A 16,818-nucleotide genomic window follows, 5' to 3' on the forward strand; every position below is an offset into this window, starting at 1 on the left:
TTTTCAGATGTCCAGGAGGAACAAGAGAACAATGATGTCATGAATATCACCGAAGGTGGCTCCCCTTCCTGTTCGGGTGGCGCTCGGAGGTCGTCGTCGTCGGTCTACTAGCTGTCACCGATCCCTTTTCCTTTTCGTTTGGTTTTGTCTAATTGTTTTCACCTGTTCCTTGTTGGGGTTTCTGGGTTGGTATTATTTAAGTTCGATTAGCCCGCTTGTGTTTGTGCGGGCTTGTTTCTATGTTCGTAAGAGGTGTATTTTTTATCGTTGTGTTTTCGCTGTCAGGTTATTACCAGTGGTCCTTGGATTGTGTTTGCGCCTGTGTTTTGGCTTCACCCATTTGTATGTGTTCCTGGTTTTTGGACATTAAAGCGTTTTTCCCTCGAATCTTCTGCTCTCTGCGTCTGACTCCACACCCATCACTCTTCAAGCGTTACAAATTATTTAGAAGAGGAGGAGGTATCTGAAGGAGAAGACGAGGAAGAATACAACCCAGAGCACGATGCATCATCTTCAGATGAAGAAGAAATCCCCCAATCTGAAAGAGAGACAATTTGATCAAAGAACAACAAAATAACATGGTCCTTGTCACCATATGACAACCAGGGCAGGATGGCAGCACAAAATGTCATAAGGATGACCACAGGGCCCACAAGACATGCAGTTTCTCATGCCCAGGACATCTCCTCGACATTCTACATGTTCATCACACCAGCCATCGAAAAAATCATCCTGGAGATGACAAATTTGGAGTGTTTCCGTAAATATGGAGACAACTGGAGAAGGATGGATGAGATTGACCTGCGTGCCTACATAGGGCTGCTAATCTTAGCTGTGTGTATAGGTCCTGAGGCGAGGCTACATGTAGTCTCTGGGCAGAGAGTGGAAGGGCAAGTGTCCGTGCCACGATGCCACTGAAAGTATTTCAAACATTCTGAAGAATGCTACGATTTGATAAGCGTGAGTCAAGACCTGCAAGACGTGTGAGAGACAGACTTGCGGCCATAAGAGAGGTCTGGGAGAAGTGGGTGGAGCGTCTGCCATAGCTCTACAACCCTGGGCCTGAAGTAACAGTGGATGAGCAACTGGTTCCATTCAGAGGTAAACTTTTATTTTCATATCTGTGATGTAAGTGATTTTCACTGTTCATGTTATTATGTATTGCTGTAATATCATTGATTTATGTGATTGTTTTATGTGACACTGATACTAATTACTGATCGTGATCTCTTTTGACAAAAGGTCGCTGACCTTTCCGGCAGTATATGCACAGCAAGCCAGCAAAGTATGGCGTCAAGATATGGGTGGCCTGTGACGCACAATCCAGCTACGCTTGGAAGATGCAAGTCTACACAGAGAAGCCGACCAGTGGAGGTTCGGAGAAGAACCTGGGGTTGTGCTTGATGTGACAGATGGACTGAGGGGGCACAATATCACGTGACAATTTCTTCACCTCTTATGAACTCAGCCAACAGCTCCTGAAGAGGAAGATCACCATGGCTGGCACAGTTAGAAAGAACAAGACTGAGCTCCCCCTGCACTCCTCGCATCAAGGGAGAGAGAGGCCTTCTCATCAAAGTTTGCCTTCAGCCTCACCACCTCAGATCATGCGCAGACCAGCTGGCTGGTATGTTTACGGACATATTCAATCAATCCCTATCCCAGTCTGCTGTTCCCACATGCTTCAAGAGGGCCACCATTGTTCCTGTTCCCAAGAAAGCTAAGGTAACTGAGCTAAACGACTATCACCTCTTAGCACTCACTTCCGTCATCATGAATTGCTTTGAGAGACTAGTCAAGGATCATATCACCTCCACCCTACCTGACACCCTAGACCCACTCCAATTTGCTTACCGCCCCAATAGGTCCACAGACGACGCAATCACACTGCACACTGCCCCTACCCATCTGGACAAGAGGAATATCTATGTAAGAATGCTGTTCATCAATTACAGCTCACTATTTAACACCATAGTACTCTGGGTCTCGACCCCGCCCGGGCTAACTGGGTCCTGGACTTTCTGATGGGCCGCCCCCAGGCGGTGAGGGTAGGAAACAACATCTCCACCCCGCTGATCCTCAACACTGGGGCCCCACAAGGGTGCGTTCTCAGCCATCTCCTGTACTCCCTGTTCACCCATGACTGCGTGGCCATGCACGCCTCCAACTCAATCATCAATTTTGCAGATGACACTACAGTGGGAGGCTTGATTACCAACATCGACGAGACGGCCTACAGGGAGGAGGTGAGGGCCCTCGGAGTGTGGTGTCAGGAAAATAACCTCACACTCAACGTCAACAAAACAAAGGAGATGATCGTGGACTTCGGGAAATAGCAGAGGCAGCACCCCCCTATCCACATCGTCGGGTCAGTAGTGGAGAAGGTGGAAAGTTTTAAGTTCCTCGGCGTACACATCACAGACAAACTGAATTGGTCCACCCACACAGACAGCATGGTGAAGAAGGCGCAACAGTGTCTCTTCAACCTCAGGAGGCTGAAGAAATATGACTTTTCACCAAAAACACTCGCACACTTTTACAGAGGCACAATTGAGAGGGATCCTGTCAGGCTGTATCACCGCCTGGTACGGCAACTGCTCCGTTCACAACCGTAAGGCTCTCCAGAGGGTAGTGAGGTCTGCACAACGCATCACCGGGGGCAAACTACCTGCCCTCCAAGACACCTACACCACCCGATGTCACAGGAAAGCCAAAAAGATCATCAAGGACAACAACCACCCGAGCCACTGCCTGTTCACCCCGCTATCATCCAGAAGGCGAGGTCAGTACAGGTGCATCAAATCTGGGACAGAGAGACTGAAAAACAGCTCTATCTCAAGACCATCACTAACATTGAGTGGCTGCTGCCAACATACAGACTCAATCTCTAGCCACTTTAATAATTAATAATTGGATATAATAAAAGTATCACTAGTCACTTAAACAATGCCACTTTATATAATGTTTACATACCCTACATTACTCATCCCATATGTATATACTGTACTCTATACCATCTACTGTATCTTGCCAATGCCGTTCGGCCATCACTCATCCATATATGTATATGTACATATTCTTAATAATTCCTTTACACTTGTGTGTATAAGGTAGTTGTTGTGAAATTGTTAGATTACTTGTTAGATATTACTGCATGGTCGGAACTAGAAGCACAAGCATTTCGCTACACTCGCATTAACATCCATGTGTATGTGACCAATATAATTTGATTTGATGTTGACACCTATACAGTACCTTTAGCAATAATTTTAAAAAATGTGGTGTCCCCTGATGAAATGCAGTCTTTCTGCATTGTGAAGAGGAAAAATCCCGATATTCACAAAGTTTGTGATGAATGACAGGTTGTTTCTTCATGCAAAATAGATTTGGGTGAAGCGGTTTTATTTTAGGGGTTTAGTGAATGCGGATTATTTTTTACCCTTAGGACAAGGGGAGTATATAGAATGTTAAGACTACACAAGGGTTAATAGATCAATCACAACGAGAGTTCCAAACTTCTCTGCCAATAACAGTTTTCTCCCCCTCCGCACTCAGACCACTCCCAGACAGTCGGAGCTAAATTCTTGTTTGAGAAATCTTTTATATTCTTTTGACCATTTTAATTGAAAACTATTACAGTAAGGTTCTTAATGGTTACCCAGAAATAATTTGATATTGACATAAAAACGTCTGCATTGGCCCTTTAAATGAACCTCCATTGTGTTGAGAAGACATACTGTACTGTATGGAGAGTCTTGACCAATAATTTGTTCTGCACTATGCCTGATGTTTTTTTCAATTTTACTAAGAAAGTGGGTGGGTGGGTGAGAGGGACACTCAACCATCTGAATGGTCCAGTGGTTTCCCTTTCACCCCTACTCCTTCACCCCTAACGCCTGTTTTTGCATATCTGCCCAACGGCTTTCCGAGACAGAAAGAGCAACGATGACACACGCGAGGGGAAACCATGTCAACTTTAGTGTCAAACCCTTATGTGGGGTTCCCTGCCTAATCCTCCCCTTTATAGGTCCACACAAAGAAAAGCTGTATTTAGACATTTTGTTTATTTTTACAGGACATCTTTTTTGCAGCAGAGAAAGTAACTGATCATGTGATTTGATTGATCCAAAATGTAACTTTCTGAAAAGTCTTTCATCCTCATAATGTTCATATCACGTTGATTCTGGATGTGCATGTTGCCTGCTTGAAACAGAAGTAACGCAAATACCATGATGAAGTGCAGTATGCATTCCATTTGAAATGATAGAGGTGTTGATGGCCAACTTGCCATCTCCCTTAGTTAGTCATCATCAAGCACTCCTGTTGTTGGGGTTAACCACAAGGTGGTCTGTTCATCACATGATTTAGATCACAGATAATACAAGGTGTAAGGGTAGCTGTCAAGAAACACACCTACACATCATTCTCACAGGAAAGAAGAACCTTTCAGAAGAAAACTATTCACATTGTGCGAGAGTGAGAAAGAGAGTGAGTGAGTGAGAGAAAGAGAGAGAAAGATAATGACTTGACACATAGTAAATAATTAACATAAAAAACGAGAAAACTAGAATGGTATTTGTCCCTAAACAGAGAGTACACAGTGGCAGAATACCTGACCGTTGTGACTGACCCAAACTTAAGGAAAGCTTTAACTATGTACAGACTTAGCGAGCATACCCTTGCTATTGAGAAAGGTCGCCGTAGGCAGACCTGGCTCTCAAGAGATGACAGGCTACGTGCACACTGCCCACAAAATGAGGTGGAAACTGATCTGCACTTCCTAACCTCCTGCCAAATTTATGACCATATTAGAGACACATATTTCCCTCAGATTACACAGACCCATAAAGAATTCAAAAACAAATACAATTTTGATAAACTCACATATGTATTGGGTAAAATACCACAGTGCAATTACAGCAGCAAGATTTGTGACCTGTTGCCACGCGAAAGGGCAACCAGGGAAGTACAAACACCATTGTAAATACAACCCATATTTATGTTGATTTATTTTCCTTTTTCTACTTTAACTATTTGCACATTGTTACAACAATGTATATTACCATAATATGAAATCTGAAATGTCTCTATTCCTTTGGAACTTCTGTGAGTGTAATGTTTACTGTTCATTTTATATTGTTTATTTCACTTTTGTTTATTATCTATTTCACTTGCTTAGGCAATTAATTTAGCTGAGAGAGAGAGTTAGCGTTAGAGCTCCTGTGTCATGCTCTGAGACTGCTTCACTGTTTGGTGTTGAAATGACTTGAACTCAAACCACCGGACTGTCTCGTCTACTCTATGTGGCTGTAAGTGATTATGAGTGGTCCCTCTAACCAAACACAGAAATGTCACCCTTTCAGATACCGGGCAGAGACAGCGAGAGATGGTGTATGAGGCTGTTCTTTACTGTCTCTTATACAGTAATAGCAAGAGTACCTCTCCCCCATATCCCACCCCCTAACACCTGCTAGTCCTCTACTGCCAGTTTAACGTTCACTACACTCACCCTGAGTCTATGCTGACTCACTGGTGTGTGTCACTGGTGTGTGTCACTGGAGTGTGTGTCTAGTCTTTATCAACCAAACCAATGTAAGTGGAATGTCTGCATGGTTGCTGACATGGTCGTCCATTCAGCACATCTGTCACTTTGCTACACATGTTTATTCCAGTTCTCTTAGTCCCAGGTGACCTGGATGACAACACCTATATGTCAGTCATCACTCAGATGAGACAAACTCACTGTTAATTCTCCCTGCTTTGATCTGAGTCTCTTGACACACATCTTTGTTTCTATTAGAAACAGTTTTATATTGTCTCTGAATGAATCAAAGAGTCCATCAAAGAGTCCATGAATGAAAAGTAGGAGCAGCAGGTGAGATGTTAACAGAATTGATAAGGTTTGAATGTGATGCTACGATGCTGCGTTGTTACAGTACACTACAACACGGTAAACGCCTGAGTCTGAGTACTTCAGAGGAACCACTACCAAGATGACTGTGACTTACACAAAATGCATGAATGGCAAACCGTCAGTGTACGGCCGCAGACCCTGTTCAGAGTAATCTGTGTATACGGGTCTTACAGTCAGTAGAGCAGAGACGCCTAAAAGTTGTGGTGTGGTAGAGGTGAAGCTGCAGTGAGAAATAAAGAGGACAGGTCTGTGAAATTCTCTCTAATTTGTGGGTGATGGTGGAGATGACAATGAGAGCCTGTACACATTGACTATCAGGTGGATCATAGCCTGGGAACTGTGTCAGAGACTACTGAAGGTATTTGGTCTTGTGTCTATTGTATGCTAATGCTACTACTGCAATTACAGTGCATTCGGAAAGTATTCAGACCCCTTCACTTTTTTCCAGCCTTATTCTAAAATGTATTAGATCATTTTCCCCCCTCATACATCTACACATAATAATCCATAATGACAGAGCACATTTGTTTGGTGCAAATGTCTTAAAAAAAAACTTAGGTATTCGGACCCTTTGCAATGAGACTCGAAATTGAGCTCAGGTGCATCCTGTTTACATTTATCATCCTTGAGATGTTTCTACAACTTGATTGGAGTCCACCTGTGGTAAATTAAATTGATTGGAAATTATTTGTAAAGGTACACACCTGTCTATATATGGTCCCACAGTTGACAGTGCGTGTCAGAGCAAAAACCAAGACATGAGGTCAAAGTAATTGTCTGTAGAGCTCTGAGACAGGATTGTATTGAGGCACAAATCTGGGGAAGGGTTCCAAAAAAATGCTGCAACATTGAAGGTCCCCAAGAACACAGTGGCGTCATTCATTCTTAAATGGAAAAAGTTTGGAACCACCAAAATTCTTCCTAGAGCTGGCCGCCCGGCCAAACAGCAATCGGGGGAGAAAGGCCTTGGTCAGGGAGGTAACCAAGAACCCGATGGTCACTCTGACAGAGCTCCAGAGTTCCTTTGTGGAGATGGGAGAACCTTCCAGAAGAACAATCATCTCTGCAGCACTCCACCAATCAGGCCTTTATGGTAGAGTGGCCAGACGGAAGCCACTCCTCAGTTAAAGACACATGACAGCCTGCTTAGAGTTTGCCAAAAGGCACCTAAAGGACGCACAGACCATCGAGGGAAAGATGAACAGAGCAAAGTACAGAGAGATCCTTGATGAAAACCTGCTCCAGAGCGCTCAGGACCTCAGGCTGGGTCAAAGGTTCATCTTCCAACAGCACAACGACCCTAAGCACACAGCCAAGACAACGCAGGAGTGGCTTCGGGACAAGTCTCTGAATGTCCTTGAGTGGCCCAGCCAGAGCCTGGACTTGAACCCGATTGAACATCTCTGGAGAGACCTGAAAGTAGCTGTGCAGCGATGCTCCCCATCCAACCTGACAGAGCTTGAGAGGATCTGCAGAGAAGAATGGGAGAAACTCCCCAAATACAGGTGTGTCAAGCTTGTAGGGTCATACCCAAGAAGCCTTGAGGCTGTAATCACTGCCAAAGGTGCTTCAACATAGTACTGATAAAGGGTCTGAATACTTATGCAAATGTAATATTTCAGTTTTTATTTTAAATAAAAAATTTGCTTTGTCATTATTGGTTATTGTGTGTAGATTGATGAAGAAGAAACTAACAATTTAATCAATTTTAGAATAAGGCGGTAACCTACCAAAATGTGGAAAAAGTCAAAGGGTCTGAATACTTTCCAAATGCACTGTAGATGTATGAGAAATGTAATTTTGTAACTGTAGTTCTGTATTGATCATTGGGCAGGGAAAGGTGGTACAGACAGATAATGCATTGTGTGTTGTGCCAATGTCATTGATTGATCTATTTGCACAGGATTATTTGTATAGGGACCATACCTTGTATAGCCCTGGTCAACAAACTCTTGTCCATAACACCACTGGTTCAACTAAGATAAAATGTTCTTCGTGAAATGCTTCGTAAACAACAGGTGTGGACTAACAGGGAAGTGCTTATTTTTGGGCCCTTCCCAACACTGCAGAGAGAAAGAAAATAGAGAAATAATAGAGAAGTAAAACAGGTAATAATAAAAGATAGACAATGGGTAACGATAACTTGCCTACATTCCAGAGGTACCAGTACCGAGTGGATGTGCAGGGGTACAAGCTAATTGAGGTAGATATTTACATATAACTAGGAATAAAGTGACAGATGGTAAACAATAGCAACAGCGTATGTGATGAGTCAAAAAAGTTAGTGCAAAAAGAGTCAATGCAGATAGTCCAGGTAGCTGTTTGGTTAATTATTTAACTAACTATTTAGCAGTGTTATGGCTTGGATGTAGAAGCTGTTCAGGGTCCTGTTGGTTCCAGACTTGGTGCATCGGTACCGCTTGCTGTGCAGTAGCCACTTGGGTGGCTGGAGTCTTCTACAATTTTTGCAAACTAGACCCTCTCTTGGTCCAGCAGACACATAAAGCCAGTGTTTCAGCCGGGGCATTAGGTAGCCTAGTGGTTAAGAGCATTGGGCCAGTAACCGAAAGGTCACTGGTTTGAATTCCCAGCCGACTAGGTGAAACATCTGTTAATTAATGTGCCCTTGAGCAAGGCACTTAACCCCAATTGCTCCATAAGTGTGGATATGCATGTATGCTTAATGAGAATCTCAACCAAGACAGACTGGGTGGAAATACCGTGGGTCTGGGTGTAACTAACACCACATTAGGTGTGGGGTCAGATGGGGACAATAGCATCATGTGCAAAGGTTTCAATGGAACCAAGAGGTAGTGTGGCTCCTGACAAGGAGGTAGAGAACATTTCACCATGTAGCTGGTCTAATGTGCATGTACCATAACCACAATTCATGACACAAGCCTGAATACAGCAAACACATTTTACATGACACCTCTTTTTTCAGTCTGTCTGAACCCAATAGGCCAGAGAGCCCCAGCCTTTGGTCAAATCTGGTGTTCAGTGAAAATCTTTACGGTGGAAGCCTAGCTTGTTGCTGTAGTCAACGTTTGAGTAAGTGAGGAATCCTTGAGGTAATAGGCAGCCAGTTAGTAGTCTTTATGGTACAAGAGAACAGATGATAATATGTACTTTCAGCTAAACTCGGTCTGCTTACAATCTTAAAGGGATAGTTCAAGATTTTTGCATGGTACTAGCATTCTTGGCTTCTATTTTTGTATTCATTTGTTTTTACTTCAGTTTATTTATGAAATATTTTCCTAACAGTTCATTTTCTTAACTTCATTGTTGGTTAAGGGCTTGTAAGTAAGCATTTCACTTTAAAGTCTACACCTGTTGTATTCGACGCAGTAACAAATAAAATACTAAGCTATGTGGAATTGTTTTAAGAAGGTCATACCAAGCATCATTTTGCTATTTGATTTAGAATTGTAAGACCCCTTGAAATATCCCAAAAATGTATACAAAAATTATTTAATGAAAAATTATTTTGTCCCTTTGTCACGCCCTGGTCTTAGTATTTTGTGTTTTCCTTATTATTCTGGTCAGGCCAGGGTGTGACATAGGTTATTTATGTGGTGTGTTTTTGTCTTGGGGTTTTTGTAGGTTATGGGATTGTGGTATAGTATAGTAGTCTAGGAAAGTCTATGGTTGCCTGGAGTGGTTCTCAATCAGAGGCAGGTGTTTATCGTTGTCTCTGATTGGGAACCATATTTAGGCAGCCATATTCTTTGAGTGTTTCGTGGGTGAATGTTCCTGTCTCTTTTTTTTGTTTGCACCAGATAGGGCAGTTTTGGATTTTCACGTTACGTTTTTGTATTGTTCGTCATTATCTTTATTAAAGATGTATCGAGATAACCACGCTGCATTTTGGTCCTCCTCTTTCACCGGAAGAAAACCTTAACACCCTTAGTACTATTAGCCCATACAAACGCATTAAATAACAGATTCACCACATGGAACAACAGAGACCGCCCACAAACAATAGGGGGGACTATGTGTAAAAATATTGTCATTTCTAAATGGTACAACCAATATGTACACAAATGCACGTACATACAAGCTGAGAATCCATACTTAAACCTCATAGCTTGATTTCAAATCCAAACTTTTGTAGTATAGAGCCAATAGAACTGTCCCAATAAATACGGAGGGCACTGTAGATAAAGGGCTTCATTGCCGAAATCTCGAGCTATCCATTTAAAGCCATTTCTCCCCTGGAAGATCATACAGTATGACAATTCACCCCAAAAAAATCTGGATTCAAATTAATTAAGCCTTAAATGCGTGTGTTTGTTGGTTGTGTGCACATGTACATGACTATTTTTCTGTATAAACTCTTGTGTAAGTTTCTATTTCCTAAGAAAAGCAAATTTTCCAACTTGAATGTGCACTGGTTTGAGTCAGAGGGCCTTCCCCCTACCCAACATGAACCATTCAATGACAACTTCTACACTACACAGGTAGCATAATAACAGCTCCAATTACTTCCCCTTCTATATATAGCCTACAGATGCTTATCATGTATTGCATCATCTCCAAGGAAGGGAACAATCAAGATTCAACACTTTATTGTCATACCAACCGAACCTGTTAGGAAATGGATTTATTTCAGATCACAGTGACAAAGTTACACATTAATATAAATCTTTATACTTGCATAACCTGTGCATACACCAGACACAGTGAACATAATTCATGGTAGAAAAGTTCAAAACAAAGGGAATATATACATTATAGTCTAGTCCTGAGTAGTTACGTTAGTTCAAGGTTTCTGGTCAGTTCAAGGTTCTTAGGGCTCGACTCAATCCGTGGCACTGAAGATCAGGTCATTTCCGGCTGAGCCAACATATGCAGTGTTTACCTTGAATGCTGTCTCCACGAATGCAAAATATTGCTTTTAAATGTATATTTCAGAACTGAGTATGGAGTAAAGTGTGGGAGGGGTCTTCCCCAATGTTAAAGAGCAGGAACTCACTCTATGTACATCCTATCAGGTCCTTCATACAGGGTGTTCCCTCTCAGTTCCCCTTTCACACTGTAGTACACAGAACCATTTCACTTTCAGTGAAGTCAAACTCATATATTTATATTATCAAGACTAGTGCAAATATAGTGTTCATGCCATTTAATGATACTTAATTAGTTGGATATTTAAAAGTATTGGAACTGAAGACATTTGACAAGATGCACATTCAGTCAATCAAGTAAGCACAATAAAATAAAATATCTATTTTTAAAAGCCAATATAAGAAGCTGGGAGATGAAGTGTGGGATGTTGATCCCGCCTCTCCCTCTGTCTCTCTCTAAAGCAAGACACTGCCCTCTTGTGACATAAAGGTGGAGTTACTGTAAGTATATCAACAGAGCTCATTTAGGCAGAATTCAATCAGTGTGGATAAAGCACCAAAGTTCACAAAATAACAAACAATTCATATTGAAAATACAAAGGAAGGTTAGGATGGGAGTGTCTTCATACTATATCAATATTCAATGACAATGTCAACAGAATGTCATTATATGAGTGCACAGGGTTGTGATAGGAAGCAGACAAGTTTATCAGCCATAATAAATCAGGCATCTCTGACACTGCATAAATAACCGGGGAGAAGTATAAGAAAATCAGCAATGATTGAATCCCAGCTTTATTCATTTGGTTTAATGTCTGCTAATCTCCCTGAGCATTATGGCACATGAGGTTCTGTTACATCATGAACATAGTCACAGTTTAAGGGCGTTGCTAGGTGCAAGGTAGAATCATGTGCCTGCACCAATATAATTCCATATGCATATTAGACTGTAGCTTGTTTTTTCCACAGTTTTCACATATTTACGGTTATTTCAAATGTTATTTTTTCGATTAGGTTAAGAAAGGAAATCTTCACCTTATTTAAAGTTGCTTGAACATCTAAAATGTAACATTAGAATTACAATGAACAATTCAATAATTTAGCTGATGATCAAGCAATGAGTGCATCCCAATAAGGATAATGAAGCAAGCACAAAATGCACCGTAGGTACTGTAAATCAAAAACAACAGTAGAAGAAATCCCCACAATTATAAAATCCTAAATTACAGAAGAAAAAAAACATTTCAAGAATTAAAATTGAACACAAATATTTAAAAGTAGTACACAATAAGTCCTAGGTAGGAGAGGGTTAGGCAAAACAGTAACTACACTGTATGGACAAATCAAGTTAATTCCATCATTCCAGTGACATGGACAAAAAAAGTCCTTTGCTCTCTTCTAAAATTATCATCTTATCATATCTTAACCAAATATTATGTTATTTGTTTGGTATCTTGAAAAAAGTATTGTAATTGGGGTTAGGATGAAGTCAAAATACTCATATCAGTTGATGATTAATGCAGTTAGCGTAGTTAGTAGTGTCGCAAACATTAAAACAGCTATATCCAGTTTGAGCCCCAGCAGTTAACAGTAAGGTTGAGTCATGGGGAGTAGATTAAGTGAGTGGATGTTAGGAAACCTCCCACGTTCCACCTGAGTCATGCTTCACATATTATCAGATTATTAAACTAACAATAGAAGAGGGAGAAGCCTTTGATCGTATTTCATTTTGTGGCGGTCGTATTAATTACTCCTTATAATAACATTTGTAGTAACTACTGTAAACCATTTTCAAACTTTCTGTTAAGGTACAGTACCAGTCAACAGTTTGGACACAGCTACTCATTCCAGGGTTTTTCTTCATTTGGACTATTTTCTACATTGTAGAATAATAGTGAAGACATCAAAACTATGAAGTAACATATGGAGTCATGTAGTAACCAAAAGTGTCAAACAAATCAAAATATATTTTATATTTGAGATTCTTCAAAGTAGCCACCCTTTGCCTTGATGACAGCTCAACCAGCTTCATGTGGAGCCAGGACAATAACCTCTCCCTCAATGTGATCAAGTCAAAGGAGATGATTGTGGACTACAGGAAAAGGAGGACCGGACCCCATTCTCATCGACGGAGCTGCAGGTTGGGAGCTTCAAGTTCCTTGGCGTCCACATCACCAACAAACTAACATGGTCCAAGCACACCAAGACAGTCGTGAAGAGGGCACAACAAAACCTATTCCCCCTCAGGAGACTGAAAAGATTTGGCATGGGTTCTCAGATCATCAAAAGGTTTTACAGCTGCACCATCAACAGCATCCTGACTGGTTGCACCATTGCCTGGTATGGCAACTGCTCGGCCTCCGACCGCAAGGCATTACAGAGGGTAGTGCGTATGGCCCAGTACATCACTGGGGCCAAGCTTCCTGCCATCCAGGACCTCTATACCAGGCAGTGTCAGAGGAAGGCCCTAAAATTGTTAAAGACTCCAGCCCCCCAAAACATAGACTGTTCTCTCTGCTACCACACAGCAAGCGGTACCGGAGTGCCAAGTCTAGGTCCAAGAGGCTTCTAAACAGCTTCGCTGCTCTTTAACTACTTGTTACTTTTATTTCTTATTCTTATTCATATTTTTTAAACTGCATTGTTGGTTAGGGGTCTGTAAGTAAGCATTTCACTGTAAGGTTAGTGGGACTATCATTTGTTTTCAACAGGACAATGACCCAAAACACACCTCCAAGCTGTGTAAGGTCTATTTGACCAAGGAGAGTGATGGAGTGCTGCATCAGATGACCTGTCCTCCACAATCACCCGAACTCAACCCAATTGAGATTGTTTGGGATGAGTTGGACCGCAGAGTGGAGGAAAAGCAGCCAACAACTGCTCAGCATATGTGGGAACTTCTTCAAGCATTCCTCATGAAGCTGGTTGAGAGAATGCCAAGAGTGTGCCAAGCTGTCATCAAGGCAAAGGGTGGCTACTTTGAAGAATTTCAAATCTAAAATATATTTGGATTTGTTTAACACTTTTTTTGCTTACTACATGATTCCATATGTGTTATTTCATAGTTTTGATGTCTTCTTTACTATTACTCTACAATGTAGAAAATAGATAGTAAAAGATTAAGAAAAACCCTGGAATGAGTAGGTGTCTCCAAACTTTTGACGGGTACTGTATGTTAATGTAGGCATTCTTTCAGGTGTTTCCTCACTGCATCACACATGATGGCAAACATTAATCCATGCAGATTTTATATATCTTTTAAAACATTTGATTAATTTACCCCAATGAGATTAGTATTAAAATAGCCTGCTGGCTGAATGGTGATGATGGCTCATACTAGTGGACCCATAGGTTAACCCCTGCAATAATACCTCCTCATTAGTTTTTTATATCATTCCATCCACTTCTATGCGCCTCATCACGTGTCTCAAATTAATCCTTTTTCTCCTGAGACCAGAAAACAATGGTTGGATTGCATATTTATTTTTGTTGGTGCTCCAAAATCATAGCAATTATTGAAAAACTACAGTAATGAGTTACAGTATATCAACACTTAATCATACTCCTATTATGAATAAATTATTCTGAATAAAAAATGTCTCTACAAAGCACAATTATATTACTGTAGATAACTTACCTGACATCGATTAATCCAAATCCCAACACCAATGCCAAAGGCAAATTATTAACCAAATCCACCAGGGTATATTGTGTTTTGGCTCTGAAAAACATGAGAACTATGACATGGAACTCCAAAGGAACAATACACGATTGATACTCAAATGAATCCATGCAGATACATACTGTAGATCAGGTATTCCCAAACTGGGAAGGGGGTACACGTAATACCGTCGGGGTTACTCCAAACAAAAATGTGATTCATATTTTAAAAACGTTCCTTTTTTTTCACATTTTCAAACAGTCCTTATATTTTCCAACGCGGTTATACATTTGGGTGAGTTTTTTCTCTCTCGCCTGAGTAGCCTCGTTTCACTTCCCAAAATCAAATTGAACCATCTGGTGTTCAGTGAAATAACAACACAATGTTGAATACAGGTAGCCTCGTCAAATAATTAACATCCAATCACAGTATCCGCTACTCTCTCGTGGGAATTCCACTATTGGTCCATATATAACCAAATGTAGCTACTGCTCATGTTGGTATCTGTACTGATGGAGAAAAAGCCATGACAGGGAGACATACAGGCACAAACTGTGCGTGGAAAATTATTTAAGGCTGATTCTCTCCAATACAACCCAACATTGCAGAGTTATGTGCATCCTTTCAAGCACACACTTCTCATTAACCTGTGGTGAGTTATTCACGATTTTTGATGAACAAATAAGATTTTATATGTAAGATGGATACATGGAGTACACAGCAGAACAACCTTGCCATGAGTTATAAATAAACTATGAACCTCTAAGGATGTGTCAGGACTGGTGGTGTTTTAAAAAGTGCTATTTTCAGAATTCTGATAGTAGTGAAAGATGATCAAGATAGAACTGCCAAAAGGGGAGGAGTTGCAATCTACTGCAGAGATAGCCTGCAAAGTTCTGTCAAACTTTCCAGGTCTATGCCCAAACAGTTTGAGCTTTAATTAAAAAAAATAATCTCTCCAGAAATAAGTTTCTCACTGTTGCCACCTGTTATAGACCCCCCTCAGCTCCCAGCTGTGCCATGGACACCATTGGTGAAATGATTGCCCCCCATCTAACTTCAAAATTTGTTCTGCTAGATGACCTAAACTGGGATATGCTTAACACCCCGGCCGTCCTACAATCTAAGCAAGATGCCCTCAATCTCACACAAATTATCAAGGAACCCACCAGGTACAACCCTACATCCGTAAAAATGGGAACCCTCATAGATATTATCCTGACCAACTTGCCCCCCTGCTGTTTTCAATCAGGATCACAGCGAACACTGCCTCATTGCCTGCATCCGTTATGAGTCCGTGGTCAAATGACCACCCCTCATCACTGTCAAACACTCCCTAAAACACTTCTGCGAACAGGCCTTTCTAATTGACGTGACCCGGGTATCCTGGAAGGATATTGACCTCATCCCGTCAGTAGAGGATGCATGGTTGTTCTTTAAAAGTAATTTTCTCACCATCTTAAATAAGCATGACCCTTTCAGAAAATGTAGAACTAAGAACAGATATAGCCCTTGGTTCACTCCAGACCTGACTGCCCTCGACCAACACAAAAACATTCTGTGGCGTACTGCACTAGCATCGAATAGTCCCTTTTCAGGGAAGTCAGGAACCAAATCACACAGTCAGATAGGAAAGCAAAGGCTAGCTTTTCAATCAGAAATCTGATCCTTCATCCAAATCCAGATAGCAGATGTTCTGAAAGAGCTGCAAAACCTGGACCCGTACAAATCAGCTGGGCTAGACAGTCTGGACCCTCTCTTTCTAAAATTATCCGCCGCCATTGTTGCAACCCCTATGTCTGTTCAACATCTCTTTCGTATCGCCCGAGATTCCTAAAGATTGGAAAGATCTTCAAAGAGGGTGACACTCTAGACCTAAACTGTTACAGACCTATATCCATCCTGCCCTGCCTTTCCAAAGTCTTCGAAAGACAAGTTAACAAACAGATCACTGACCATTTTGAATCCCACTGTACCTTCTCCGCTGTGCAATCCGGTTTCCGAGCTGGTCACGGGTGCACTTCAGGCACGCTCAAGATACTAAACGATATCATAACTGCCATCGATAAAAGACAGTACTGTGCAGCCGTCTTCATCGACCTGGCCAAGGCTTTCGACTCTATCAATCACCGTATTCTTATCGGCAGACTCAACAGCCTTGGTTTCTCAAATGACTGCCTTGCCTGGTTCACCAACTACTTCTAAAATAGAGTTCAGTGTGTACAATCGGAGGGCCTGTTGTCCGGACCTCTGTCAGTCTCTATGGAGGTACCACTGGGTTCAATTCTCGGCCGACTCTTTTCTCTGTATATATCAATGATATCAATGATGCTGCGGGTGATTCCTTGATCCACCTTTACACAGACAACACCATTCTGTATACACCTGGCCCTTCT

General features: G+C 41.5%; 1 protein-coding gene across 6 annotated transcripts in view; it reads right to left on the reverse strand.

Moving 5' to 3' along the window:
- The window catches only part of LOC115140834 (zinc finger and BTB domain-containing protein 32-like), a 41,763-nt gene that overhangs the window by 12,794 nt on the left and 12,151 nt on the right, over positions 1 to 16,818 (reverse strand). Inside the window, exons 1-3 of one of the 6 annotated variants that reach the window (XM_065027958.1) lie at positions 14,566 to 15,104; positions 14,399 to 14,482; positions 1 to 538 (exon numbers count right to left, since the gene is read on the reverse strand). The exon at positions 1 to 538 is cut by the window's left edge and continues 1,525 nt beyond it. The exons of 1 other annotated variant lie outside the window; for it this stretch is intronic. The gene's annotated coding sequence lies outside the window, so the exon portion shown is untranslated. Of the gene's footprint in view, positions 539 to 14,398; positions 15,106 to 16,818 lie in introns of those variants that run through there. 4 more of the 6 variants (XM_065027961.1, XM_029679240.2, XM_065027959.1 and 1 more) reach the window with 4 other exon arrangements.

Source organism: Oncorhynchus nerka, linkage group LG14 (assembly GCF_034236695.1).
Source record: "Oncorhynchus nerka isolate Pitt River linkage group LG14, Oner_Uvic_2.0, whole genome shotgun sequence".
NCBI classification, from domain to species: domain Eukaryota; kingdom Metazoa; phylum Chordata; class Actinopteri; order Salmoniformes; family Salmonidae; genus Oncorhynchus; species Oncorhynchus nerka.